Raw genomic sequence first — 13,133 nt, forward strand, 5'->3', positions numbered from 1 at the left:
TGGAAGGCTTCCCGTGGTGGACACCTCCACTTAAAAAAAAAGACTGAACAATCTGAAGAATCCATGAGTTAATCACACATTTAAGATACTTACCCTTATTTTTAATCTTAAAAATCGCCTGCCTGAAAACTTGGGAGTTCAGGTCCTTTAAATATTTGCTGCACATTCTCTTGCTTGACACCCTGCAAATAAATGCTGTACTTTCTTTCACCCCCCCAAAAAATAAAAAGGCTTTCTCCAAGTCTGTGAATACCTCAGACAACAATCATATGTGATGCCTCTTCTTCGTCTGATGACATCTAACAACCCTAAAATAGACTGGTGCAACACTGCACTTTAACTATAGACATAATGTGACTTTTAATTTTGATTATACATTGTCTCGGTTCAATGACTATTTTGCTACACATAAGGCAAATAGGTCTAGATCTAATGGTTTTTTACCTGATGTTTATCAAATATGAAATGAGGCTATATGACTAACTCCTAAAAAAGGACGTCTAAATATCTGCTGCCCCTATATGCTGAAAATACACAAAACCATCCCCAAAAGTTAGCCAACAACTTAATTACAGTGATTAAAAACAATTGAGATTTTTGCCTCAGAAAATATGCAGTGTAATCATTCCCGTGTTTTCCAACCCCAGTTCAGGTCCTCCCTTTGTCTGGCCAGGCACTAATTGGGACTGGATATCTCAGTCACGCTGGCTTGACTTATTGGATATGTGGCTCTTGCCTATGGGCGTGGCTTCCCCCTGGTTGGATAGGGAAATGCACCCTGGGTCTAGCCTTTACTCATGGCTTTTATTTTCAGAGCTTCCAGAAAAGCCTGCTAATTTACCCCACCTTAAAACTCGGTGGCCACCTCCCAGAATATTGGAAATAAAAGCAAAAATAAACAAATGGGACCTAATTAACCTTAAAAGCTTCTGCACATCAAAGGAAACTATTAGCAAGGTGAAAAGACAGCCTTCAGAATGGGAGAAAATAACAGCAAATGAAGCAACTGACAAACAACTAATCTCAAAAATATACAAGCAACTCCTACAGCTCAACTCCAGAAAAATAAATGACCCAATCAAAAAATGGGCCAAAGAACTAAATAGACATTTCTCCAAAGAAGACATATAGATGGCTAACAAACACATGAAAAGATGCTCAACATCACTCATTATCAGAGAAATGCAAATCAAAACCACTATGAGGTACCATTTCACACCAGTCAGAATGGCTGCGATCCAAAAGTCTACAAATAATAAATGCTGGAAAGGGTGTGGAGAAAAGGGAACCCTCTTACACTGTTGGTGGGAATGCAAACTAGGACAGCCACTATGGAGAACAGTGTGGAGATTCCTTAAAAAACTGGAAATAGAACTGCCTTATGATCCGGCAATCCCACTGCTGGGCATACACACTGAGGAAATCAGAAGGGAAAGAGACACGTGTACCCCAATGTTCATCGCAGCACTGTTTATAATAGCCAGGACATGGAAGCAACCTAGATGTCCATCAGCAGATGAATGGATAAGAAAGCAGTGGTACATATACACAATGGAGTATTACTCAGCCATTAAAAAGAATACATTTTAATCAGTTCTAATGAGGTGGATGAAACTGGAGCCTATTATACAGAGTGAAGTAAGCCAGAAGGAAAAACACCAATACAGTATACTAACGCATATATATGGAATTTAGAAAGATGGTAACATTAACCCTGTGTACGAGACAGCAAAAGAGACACTGATGTAAAGAACAGTCTTATGGACTCTGTGGGAGAGGGAGAGGGTGGGAAGATTTGGGAGAATGGCATTGAAACATGTAAAATATCATGTATGAAACGAGATGCCAGTCCAGGTTCGATGCACGATACTGGATGCTTGGGGCTAGAGCACTGGGACGACTCAGAGGGATGGTATGGGGAGGGAGGAGGGAGGAGGGTTCAGGATGGGGAACACATGTATACCTGTGGCGGATTCATTTTGATATTTGGCAAAACTAATACAATTATGTAAAGTTTAAAAATAAAATAAAATTAAAAAAAAAAAACTCGGTGGGCAAGGTCTATATTTCACTGATATGATTATTTGGCTGCAGCGTTTGTTCCCTCTTTGGGAACTACAGATGTTATGCTACGAGTGGATGCTTTGCCTAATTTCACTCAACAGGCATTACAAGCTTCTCAAAAATCTATTTCAGCTCTTAATGCTGAACAAGCACAAATTAGAAAGGTAGTTTTACAAAACAGATTGGCTTTAGATATTCTGACAGCTGCGCAAGGAGGAACGTGTGCCATTATTCATACCCAATGCTGTACATATATACCTGATATGAGCACGAATGTTACTTATTTTACTAAACACATGAACAAGATGATTGGGGCCATGGATACTCCTGAGCCTCAATTGCCTCACTTTGGGAGACGTTAACTAGTTCCCCACGGTGGAAAACTATCTTAATTACAAAAAATCTGATTGTTTTGTTTTTGCTGTTTGCTCCCTGCATCTGTAACTGTGTAGCTGGATTTGCTTCTAGCCGCATAAAAGCTTTTAAGTTACAAATGGTTGCTTAAAGTCCTGCTACTGCTACAGCTTCTTCCAACTACTGTTTGGGGCCCCTGCATCAGATATCCTCAATATGAGGATTAGGAGAATATGTTGCCTCACCAATTTAGGGACAACGCCCCTTGTCAGCTCAGAAACAGTTATGGGACAAGAACGACACCGCTTTTCCCTAGGCAACATAATTCTTCTAAAAGAAAAGGGGGGCGTGAGAGGGTAACAGACAGGAAAGCCAGGGGTCTCTAAACGGAGGAAATAGCCTGCAAATGTCAGACATTTTTATCTCTCTTAAGCAGCAGGAGGAAACAAACCAGCGATATTTTTTTCTTCTCTATACAAATTTAAAAGGAGGTTTCTCTTAAAATACTGTCTGTCCATAATGACACCTGGTTTCACCTGAAGTTAACTATTCTCAAACCTTGAGATAACCAATGCATTTTTCTTATGAAAATGTTTGTCTTAAGCTATGCTAATGTGCTTTTCCCTTCTCGTCTTTTCACAACTATTTGTAAGGCCTCCCCAGACAGCCATTTTGCTTTTTTGCATTTCTTTTCCATGGGGATGGTCTTGATCCCTGTCTGCTGTACAATGTCATGAACGTCCGTCCATAGTTCATCAGGCACTCTATCTATCAGATCTAGGCCCTTAAATCTATTTCTCACTTCCACTGTATAATCATAAGGGATTTGATTTAGGTCATACCTGAATGGTCTAGTGGTTTTCCCTACTTTCTTCAATTTCAGTCTGAATTTGGCAATAAGGAGTTCATGATCTGAGCCACAGTCAGCTCCCGGTCTTGTTTTTGCTGACTGTATAGAGCTTCTCCATCTTTGGCTGCAAAGAATATAATCAATCTGATTTTGGTGTTGGCCATCTGGTGATGTCCATGTGTAGAGTCTTCTCTTGTGTTGTTGGAAGAGGGTGTTTGTTATGACCAGTGCGTTCTCTTGGCAAAACTCTATTAGCCTTTGCCCTGCTTCATTCTGTATTCCAAGGCCAAATTTGCCTGTTACTCCAGGTGTTTCTTGACTTCCTACTTTTGCATTCCAGTCCCCTATAATGAAAAAGACATCTTTTCTGGGTGTTAGTTCTAAAAGGTCTAGTAGGTCTTCATAGAACCATTCAACTTCAGCTTCTTCAGTGTTACTGGTTGGGGCATAGGCTTGGATATTGAATGGTTTGCCTTAGAAACTAACAGAGATCATTCTGTCGTTTTTGAGATTGCATCCAAGTACTGCATTTCGGACTCTTTTGATGACCATTTCTATGCCAAGAAATGGCTACTCCATTTCTTCTAAGGGATTCCTGCCCACAGTAGTAGATATAATGGTCATCTGAGTTAAATTCACCCATTCCAGTCCATTTTAGTTCGCTGATTCCCAGAATGTCGACGTTCACTCTTGCCATCTCCTGTTTGACCACTTCCAATTTGCCTTGATTCATGGACGTGACATTCCAGGTTCCTATGCAATATTGCTTTTTACAGCATCGGACCTTGCTTCTATCACCAGTCACATCCACAGCTGGGTATTCTTTTTGCTTTGGCTCCATCCCTTCATTCTTTCTGGAGTTATTTCTCCACTGATCTCCAGTAGCATATTGGGCACCTACCAACCCAGGGACTTCCCCTTTCAGTATCCTATCATTTTGCCTTTTCATACTGTTTGTGGGGTTCTCAAGGCAAGAATGCTGAAGTGGTTTGACATTCCCTTCTCCAGTGGACCACATTCTGTCAGACCTCCCCACCATGACCTGTCCGTCTTGGGTGGCCCCACACGGCATGGCTTAGTTTCATTGAGTTAGACAAGGCTGTGGTCCGTGTGATCAGACTGGCTAGTTTTCTGTGATTATGGTTTCAGGGTATCTGCCCTCTGATGCCCTCTTGCAACACCTACTGTCTTACTTGGGTTTCTCCCACCTTGGACATGGGGTATCTCTTCACGGCTGCTTCAGCAAAGCACAGCCGCTGCTCCTTACCTTGGACGAGGGGTATCTCCTCACTGCCACCCTTCCTGACCTTGAACGTGGAGTAGCTCCTCTAGGCCTCCCTGCACCCACACAGCTGCCACTCCTTGCACTCTGAATGCAGAGTTCCAAAGAATAGCAAGGAGAGTTAAGAAAGCCTTCCTCAGTGATCAATACAAAGAAATAAAGGAAAACAACAGAATGGGAAAGACTAGAGATGTCTTCAAGAAAATTAGAGATACCAAGGGAACATTTCATGCAAAGATGGGCTCGATAAAGGACAGAAATGGTATGGACCTAACAGAAGCAGAAGATTAATATCTTCTTAGATATTAATATAATATAATATAATATCTTAATAGAAGAGGTGGCAGAACACAAAGAACTGTACAAAAAAGAGCTTCATGACCCAGATAATCACAATGGTGTGATCACTCACCTAGAGCCAGACATCCTGGAATGTGAAGTCAAGTGGGCCTTAGAAAGCATCACTACAAACAAAGCTAGTGGAGGAGGTGATGGAATTCCAGTTGAGCTATTTCAAATCCTGGAAGATGATGCTGTGAAAGTGCTGCACTCAATATGCCAGCAAATTTGAAAAACTCAGCAGTGACCACAGGACTGGAAATGGTCAGTTTTCATTGCAATCCCAAAGAAAGGCAATGCCAAAGAATGCTCAAACCACCGCACAATTGCACTCATCTCACACGCTAGTAAAGTAATGCTCAAAATTCTCCAAGCCAGGCTTCAGCAATACATGAACCGTGAACTTCCTGATGTTCAAGCTGGTTTTAGAAGAGGCAGAGGAACCAGAGATCAAATTGCCAACATCCGCTGGATCATGGAAAAAGCAAGAGAGTTCCAGAAAAACATCTATTTCTGCTTTATTGACTATGCCAAAGCCTTTGACTGTGTGGATCACAATAAACTGTGGGAAATTCTGAAAGAGATGGGAATACCAGACCACCTGACTTGCCTCTTGAGAAACCTATATGCAGGTCAGGAAGCAACAGTTAGAACTGGACATGGAACAACAGACTGGTTCCAAATAAGAAAAGGAGTTTGTCAAGGCTGTATATTGTCACCCTGCTTATTTAACTTATATGCAGAGTACATCATGAGAAACGCTGGGCTGGAAGAAGCACAAGCTGGAATCAAGATTGCCAGGAGAAATATCAATAACCTCAGATATGCAGATGACACCACCCTTATGGCAGAAAGTGAAGAGAAACTAAAAAGCCTCTTGATGAAAGTGAAAGAGGAGAGTAAAAAGGTTGGCTTAAAGCTCAACATTCAGAAAACTAAGATCATGGTATCTGGTCCCATCACTTCATGGGAAATAGATGGGGAAACAGTGGAAACAGTGTCAGACTTTATTTTTGAGGGCTCCAAAATCACTGCAGATGGTGATTGCAGCCATGAAATTAAAAGATGCTTACTCCTTGGAAGGAAAGTTATAACCAACTTAGAGAGCATATTCAAAAGCAGAGACATTACTTTGCCCACAAAGGTCCATCTAGTCAAGGCTATGGTTTTTCCAGTGGTCATGTATGGATGTGAGAGTTGGACTATGAAGAAAGCTGAGTGCCAAAGAATTGACGTTTTTGAACTGTGGTGTTGGAGAAGACTCTTGAGAGTCCCTTGGACTGCAAAGAGATCCAACCAGTCCATCCTAAAGGAGACCAGTCCTAGGTGTTCATTGGAAGGACCAATGCTGAAGCTGAAACTCCAGTACTTTGGCCACCTGATGCGAAGGGTTGACTCATTGGAAAAGACTCTGATGCTGGGAGGGATTGTGGGCAGGAGGAGAAGGGGACGACAGAGGATGAGATGGCTGGATGGCATCACCGACTCAATGCACATGAGTTTGAGTCAACTCCAGGAGTTGGTGATGGACAGGGAGGCCTGGCATGCTGTGATTCATGGGGTTGCAAAGAGTCGGACATGACTGAGTGACTGAACTGAACTGAACTGATGCTAATGTGCTATGCTATGCTATGCTAAGTCGCTTCAGTCATGTCCGACTCTGTACGACCCCACAGACCGCAGCCCACGAGGCTCCGTCGTCCCTGGGATTCTCCAGGCAAGAACACTGGAGTGGGTTGCCATTTCCTTCTCCAGTGCATGAAAGAGAAAAGTGAAAGTGAAGTCACTAGTCGTGTCCGACTCTTAGTGACCCCATGGACTGCAGCCTACCAGGCTCCTCTGTCAATGGTATTTTCCAGGCAAGAGTACTAGAGTGGGGTGCCATTGCCTTCTCCAATGCATTTACCTAAAACTCTGTCTTCAAGTCAGTTCCGCCTCATGGCTCAGAACCTACTTGACAAAGCAACATGTTATACTCAGATATTGTTCCCCTAATCTATGTAAATAAAACTATTTGTATGGTAATCTGTCCTTCTATAAGATTCAAGTTAATCATTTTATGGCCCAGGATCAACCATTTGGTGCCAAGATTATCCCAAAATGCATCTTATGGGTGAGGGGCTTGGTGTCATTCTGAGTTTTAAGACATTCCTTTGTTTCATTAACAGACTGCTAGTGACTATATAACATCCAGCTGAAGACTAGCAGGGGGGTACTCTTTCTGCCCCCTTCTGATGCCTATGTCAAAAACTTTCTCTATCTCCTTTATACTTTAATAAAACTTTATTATACAAAAGCTCTAACCGATCAAGCCTCATCTCTGGCCCCAGATTGAATTCTTGTCCTCTGGAGGCCAAAAATCCCGGTGTCTTTTCGTTCAACAACAGCTTTTCAGCACCCCGAATTGGGAGTGTGGGGTCTTAGCCACCCGACCACCAGGAAAGTCCCTGAGAACCTAGTTTAAAACTCAGAATCCAGAGGCCATGCCCAGATCTTCTAAATCAGAATCTTCTTTGGGTGGGGCTCAGGAAATTTTGAGAAATTTTCTCGTGTGAGTTTTACAAACACTCAGGTTTGAAAACCACTTCATTAATGCATCTGTGACATCCCATCTCAGCTCTAAACACGTGACCTCAGGTGTATTCCTGGTTCTACCACTGCCTGTTGACTGAGCCTCCAACGTCTTATGTAGAAGATAGAGAAAAGTCATATCTGCTATTAGGTATGTGTCTAACATCTTTTGAAATCCTGAGATCAGAGAGGCCAGATAAACATGGCTTTCATCTGCAAAAGAGGCTTCCTTGGTGGCTCAGCAGTAAAGAACCCACCTGCAAGTGTAGGAGACATGGGTGCAATCCCTGGATTGGGAAGATCCTGTGGAGGAGGAAATGGCAATTCACTCCAGTCTTCTTGCCTGGGAAATCCCATGGACAGAGAAGCCTGGAGTGCTACAGTCACAAAGAGTCAGACACGACTTAGAGACGAAACAACAGCTGCAAAAGGCCCAGAGTCTGTATTATTAACTGTAGACATATTTATTGAACATTCACAAAGTGCTGGGTACTAGGCCACGAAATTCATGTGGATTATTTCATTTTATCCTCATCACAACCCTCAGAGGGTGTACAAAGGAGGCAGGTGGGACTTGGGAAGGTTAAGTAACTCACCCAAGTTCTAACAGCTGGTTTCTGGTAGGTCCACTCATCGTTCCCATCACATCTCCAGCGCCTTCCTCACGCTGCCCTCTGCTCACCACCTCCCCTTGCTCTGAGTCAAGACCATGCTTTCCTTCAAGGTCCAGACCTAGCCCCTCTCCCCAAGACACCCTGGTGTCTCTGTCACCTTTGAAGCACTAAGGCACCTGCAGCACCCATCTGGTATTTTTAAGTATTTTATATACATTTTTAAAATGTATATAGCACAGACAGTGCCTCAACCGTCTTTGTGACCCCCACGGCCAACACAAGGTCTCACCCATCGCAGACAGTGGTTGGAAGGCCATCTCGGTGGAGCCACCTGTACAGTCCAATGTGCCAAGGAGTGATGACCAATATTCATGATGGTGACTAAGAGTCTTTAAGAAAATGATAAGTTGAGAAAATGTTTGTAAATGATATGACTGATAAGGCATGACTATTCAAAAATATATAAACAGCTCATACAACTCAACATCAAGAAAAAAACAAACAAGCTGATTTTTTTAAATGGGCGGAAGACCTGAATAGACATTTTTTCAGAGGACATGCAGATGGCCAGCAGCCACAGGAAAAGAGACTCAACCTTGCTGATCATTAGGGAATTGCAAATCAAAATCACAATGAGATATCACTTCCCATCTGTCAGAATGGCTGTTACCAAAAAGACCACAAATAACAAATGTTGGTGAGGGTTTGGAGAAAAGGGAACCCTTGTACATTGTTGCTGGAAATGCAAATTGGTACAGTCACTGTGGAAAAGAGCATAGACGTTTCTCAAAGAACGAAAAATAGAGCTACCCCCAAACCCAGCAATTCCACTCTTGGACGTCTGTCCGAAAAAAAACAACAAAAAAACCCCAAAAACACTAATTCAAAAAGATACATGCACCCTAAGGTTCATAGTAGCATTACTTGTAAATATCTCACCCTAGGGATACATAGCTCTCCCCTCCCGCTCCTTCCCACCAGCTAATGCAGAATAGTGAGAAAGACCTGGAAAGAAGGGGTGAGCCCTAACCTGTGCTTTGGCGGGTTCTCCGCTGGGCGGCGCGACTCCTCCGCCTTCCTGCTTCGGGCTCTTTCAACGCTGGGGCCCTGGCACTGGCCTCGGGCAGAACCCACCAGGCTTCAGAGGAGGCGGCACCGGGACTGAAGCGCAGAAAGAACTGAAGCCGGGAGCAATCAGCAACTTCTCGGGATTCCTGAAAGCCCATCGAGAACCGAGAAGGGATGAAAGTTTCGGGCTGCCCGGGAGAGAAACTAAAAGATCCGGGAGTGGGATTCTATAGACCTTAAAGGGACAGACTTCACACTTGCGGTTATATTTAATAGTCACCCTTGGGGTTACTGAAGCTCCTTCTCAGATGTATTGGGAGAGAGAGCGCTGTCCCTAGAGAAAAATGGCCTGATATGGTCAAAGCGAATGCAGTATCATATTATTATTCTGGAACAAAATAAATAGAATGGCATGCTTTATATTTCTATCGTGCTTTTGTCTTGGAGGAGATTTCAGTACAAAACACCTAGCCAACATTATCTTATTGCTTGATCATGCTTCTTTTGTAAAAAAGAAACAAAAACAAAAACAAACCCCTTGAAAAGTGAAAGTGAAGTTGCTCAGTTATGTTATTGCTTGACCATGCTTCTTTTGTTAAAAAAAAAAAAAACCCTTAGAATAGTCAAAACCTATGTCTTGCTTACAGGAAAGACTCAAGAAAGAACGCTTGGCAAGAATGAAAGGCAGTTGCTAAATGAAAAAGCTCCCCTCCCTCCCCAAGGAAAGATTACAACAGAGCTCCCAGGCGCCACTGCACTCTCCCCACTGAGGCTTTGTGGGCCCCATTCTGGAATCTGCCAAGGGAGGGAATCACACCTTAGGTGGCAGCTGTCGCTCCAGACTTTTTTGCCTTGTGTTGTGAGCGGGTCTCCATCTTCTCCTTGCCTTTTCAGCCACTGTGAAGTCCCCACACGAGGTTCACTGTAAATCAATGGGTTCCCGGGAAGTGATAGTTTCTTTCTGTCTGATTCAGGGACCTCTCGAGATGAGAGACTAACCCCTTTTCAAAAACTACAGCTGGTAGAAAGAATGCCGGCCTGGAAATCAAGTGCTAGGCACTGCTCAAGGGCCTCTCTGATCCTGTCTTCTGATCGCTCCTTGTTCCTAAAAACGAGGAAATGGCGTCAGCCATAGAAACCGCCAGAAATAGAATTCCATGATGTCAGAAGAGAATTAAAGTAATTCTTCAAATTTGTTCAAATGGATATATTACACCTCCTCTCTTGGAACCAATAACTAGAGAACTATGACCCTTGTCTTTCCAAAAAAGAAAAGAAAGGAGGACAGTAGGTCCAGAGCCACCCAAGCAATGATATGGCCAGTCTGAACTGCCGAACAGTCCAACCCTTCAATCTCCTCTTGTGACTCCAAGCTGAAGCCTAATGTCTGATTCCTGTCACATGTTTACTGAAAAGTGCACTCAGATTTTCTGCACAAAAAATGAGTAAATTCATGGCTATGGAGGTAATAGAACTATGTTCTTTCCCCTCCCTGCTTGCTAGTTCTAGTGTCATAATGTCATAAGGCATGATAAAAAGCACATTCTGATCCTCTTAAGCTTGAGCTTGGAAAAATAAATACATGTGAATAAAAATTGGCCCACTCTCTTCACTCTGTATCAAAGCCCTGTGGAATCAATATCACCACACCAAGCCCTACTGAAATCAATGGAGTAAGCTCCTGAATTCATTTCCATGGGACTTAGCGTTGTAAAAATAATTGGATTGCTCAGCTCTCCAATACTCCTTTCAAGAAATAGAGAAAATGTGGCTTTGCTGGTGGGGGTGGGGGAGGTGAAAACTTGTCGAAGTGCTGATAGATTTCACCCTGCCTTCGGTATTGTCATGTCAAGAGGAGCTATAATCAAGTCTTGAATGAGCCTAGCAGTACTACCCTCAATGAGGTGTTGCCTAGTGAGAATGAAAACACTTCTTTTGTTCCCATCTTCAAAATTAACTGCATGGTATTACCACTATCAATGAGGTGTTTAACATCAAAATTGCCTTCCCTGGTGAGAAGAAAAACACTTACTTCGTTTCCTTCCTTAAAATTAATTGAGGTTTTTAAAAACTCATCCTTATTCAACCAACATTTGCATAGAGGGGGAGACAGGAAGAAGATGGTATTTTTAAGTGTAGCCTTTGTAGCCCAGCAAAGGCTTCCAGCACATTCTGTTTGGACCACTTGCTGAACACTTTTCTGCCCCTCAGCTTTATCCCTACCCCAATTATATATTATAACATTGGTCTCATTGATATGACCCTTGGTAGGGAGTTAATAGGTACTTGCTAGAATGAGAGAATGAAGGATTGAATCCATTGACCCAGATATTCCTTATAAGCTTGCAGATTTTTCACACTACGACTCTACTTATTCAGTGGGGTTAAATAAATTGCTGATTAAAAATTTAGAAGTAGTGTCTAACATTAATATCTGAGGGGTCTTGGTAGATAGGTCAAGGGGAGCCTCACTGACTGAAGCTGTCTGCCCTGACCACGCAAGATAGTAACCAATTGTATGAGTTACTTTACACAGGAGGTCCTGGTAAGGAATGCAGAACTAACAAGCTACCACCAAACTGAAGAATTTGGGAAGGGTCAAGAAGAGAGAGGAGACGCCAGTCCCTGTCCTACCAACCTCCCAGAATCCTCCTTGCTGGAATCCATCTTGGCTGAGCAATGCACACACACCCAGGGAGGACCCTGAGTCAGAATGATTGGCCAGAGACAACCGGGAAGCTAATCCCATCACCATAAAACCTGAAACTGTGAGCCACGTGGCAGAACAGTCCTCCTGGGTTCCCTTACCCTCCTGCCTTCCACCCGAGTTCCCATCCCCAACAAAGCCTTTCGATCTGTCAGTACATGTGTCTCCTTGGACAATTCATTTCAGAGTGTTAGGCAAGAGCCCACTGTCAGGCTCTGGAAGGGGGTCCCCTTCCTGTGACAGATATAGCTAAAGATGCTTCCTTTGCCCATTTTCCTCAGAAATTCCAGAGGTGGCTCTGACTTCTGTTACCATTTGGCCAGTTTGTGATGGTGGAGGGGGTGGGGAGGGGAGGGGAGCTGTGGTCTCTGCCTTTTGCAAGTTGCAGCAGAATGTAGAAGGCAAAAGACGTATTATCAATGTGATCTTATTTATTCCTTATAATTCATATGTACCATTTTCCTTGTTTTAAAATTAAGAAAACAAAGACTTGGGGCTCCCCTGGTGGCTCAGTAGTAAATAATCCAGCTGTCAATGCAAGAGACACTGATTTGATCCCTGCTCTGGAAAGATCCCTTATTCCTCGGAGCAACTAAAGCCATGCTCCACAGCTACTGAGCCTGTGCTCTAGAGCCTGGGAACCACAGCTACTGAGCCCATGTGTACAACTACCGAAGCCCCCGCCCTAGAGTCTACGCTCCACCAGAGAAGCCACAGCAGTGAGAAGTTTGAAGAACTGCAATTAGAGAGTAGCCCCTGCTTGCCACAATTAGAGAAAGCCCTCACAGCAATGAAGACCCAGCACAGCCATAAAAAAATAAATACAAATACCTAAAAAAAAGAAAACAAAGACTTGCCGAAGTTAAACACTTTGCCCAAGGCGGCAAAGGTGATATATAATGGAGCCAGAATTCAACCCTAGGAATGTCTGATCACCAAATGGTTGTTCTTAACCACTAAGTTAGGCGAAGTACCAGCCTCTCATTTGGTATCCTGGATCCCTCCAGGAACGCACCTTTCTGCTTCCTCCCCTGCCCATGGTTCCAAGGCAACCATACTTTCATGTATTGGAGTCCAGAGCATAATGAAGCACACATTTCAATGTTTCCTCTTTCTAGTTTTCAAATTGCCCAAGAATTAAGTGGAATATTGTTGTCCTATTTTAGTGCCTGGACTTAGCAAGTGTTGATTTAGTTCCTATTTCTTTTCAGCCACTACACCTTGACACTTAATCAGAATTAATTAGACTTCACCAAGGAGCAATGGCAACTCACTCCAGTATTC

The 13,133-nt window shown here is 43.2% G+C and overlaps 1 long non-coding RNA gene across 1 annotated transcript; it reads right to left on the reverse strand.

The window, feature by feature from the left end:
- Positions 1-3,531: 3,531 nt before the first annotated feature.
- On the reverse strand, positions 3,532-12,131 carry LOC101903828 (uncharacterized). Its single transcript, XR_240347.5, has 3 exons — positions 9,960-12,131; positions 9,105-9,288; positions 3,532-8,463 (listed from the first exon to the last, which is right to left on the reverse strand). It is a non-coding gene; the product is annotated as an uncharacterized lncRNA (long non-coding RNA).
- Positions 12,132-13,133: the final 1,002 nt, after the last annotated feature.

This window comes from Bos taurus, chromosome 27 (assembly GCF_002263795.3).
Source record: "Bos taurus isolate L1 Dominette 01449 registration number 42190680 breed Hereford chromosome 27, ARS-UCD2.0, whole genome shotgun sequence".
Taxonomy (NCBI): Eukaryota; Metazoa; Chordata; class Mammalia; order Artiodactyla; family Bovidae; genus Bos; species Bos taurus.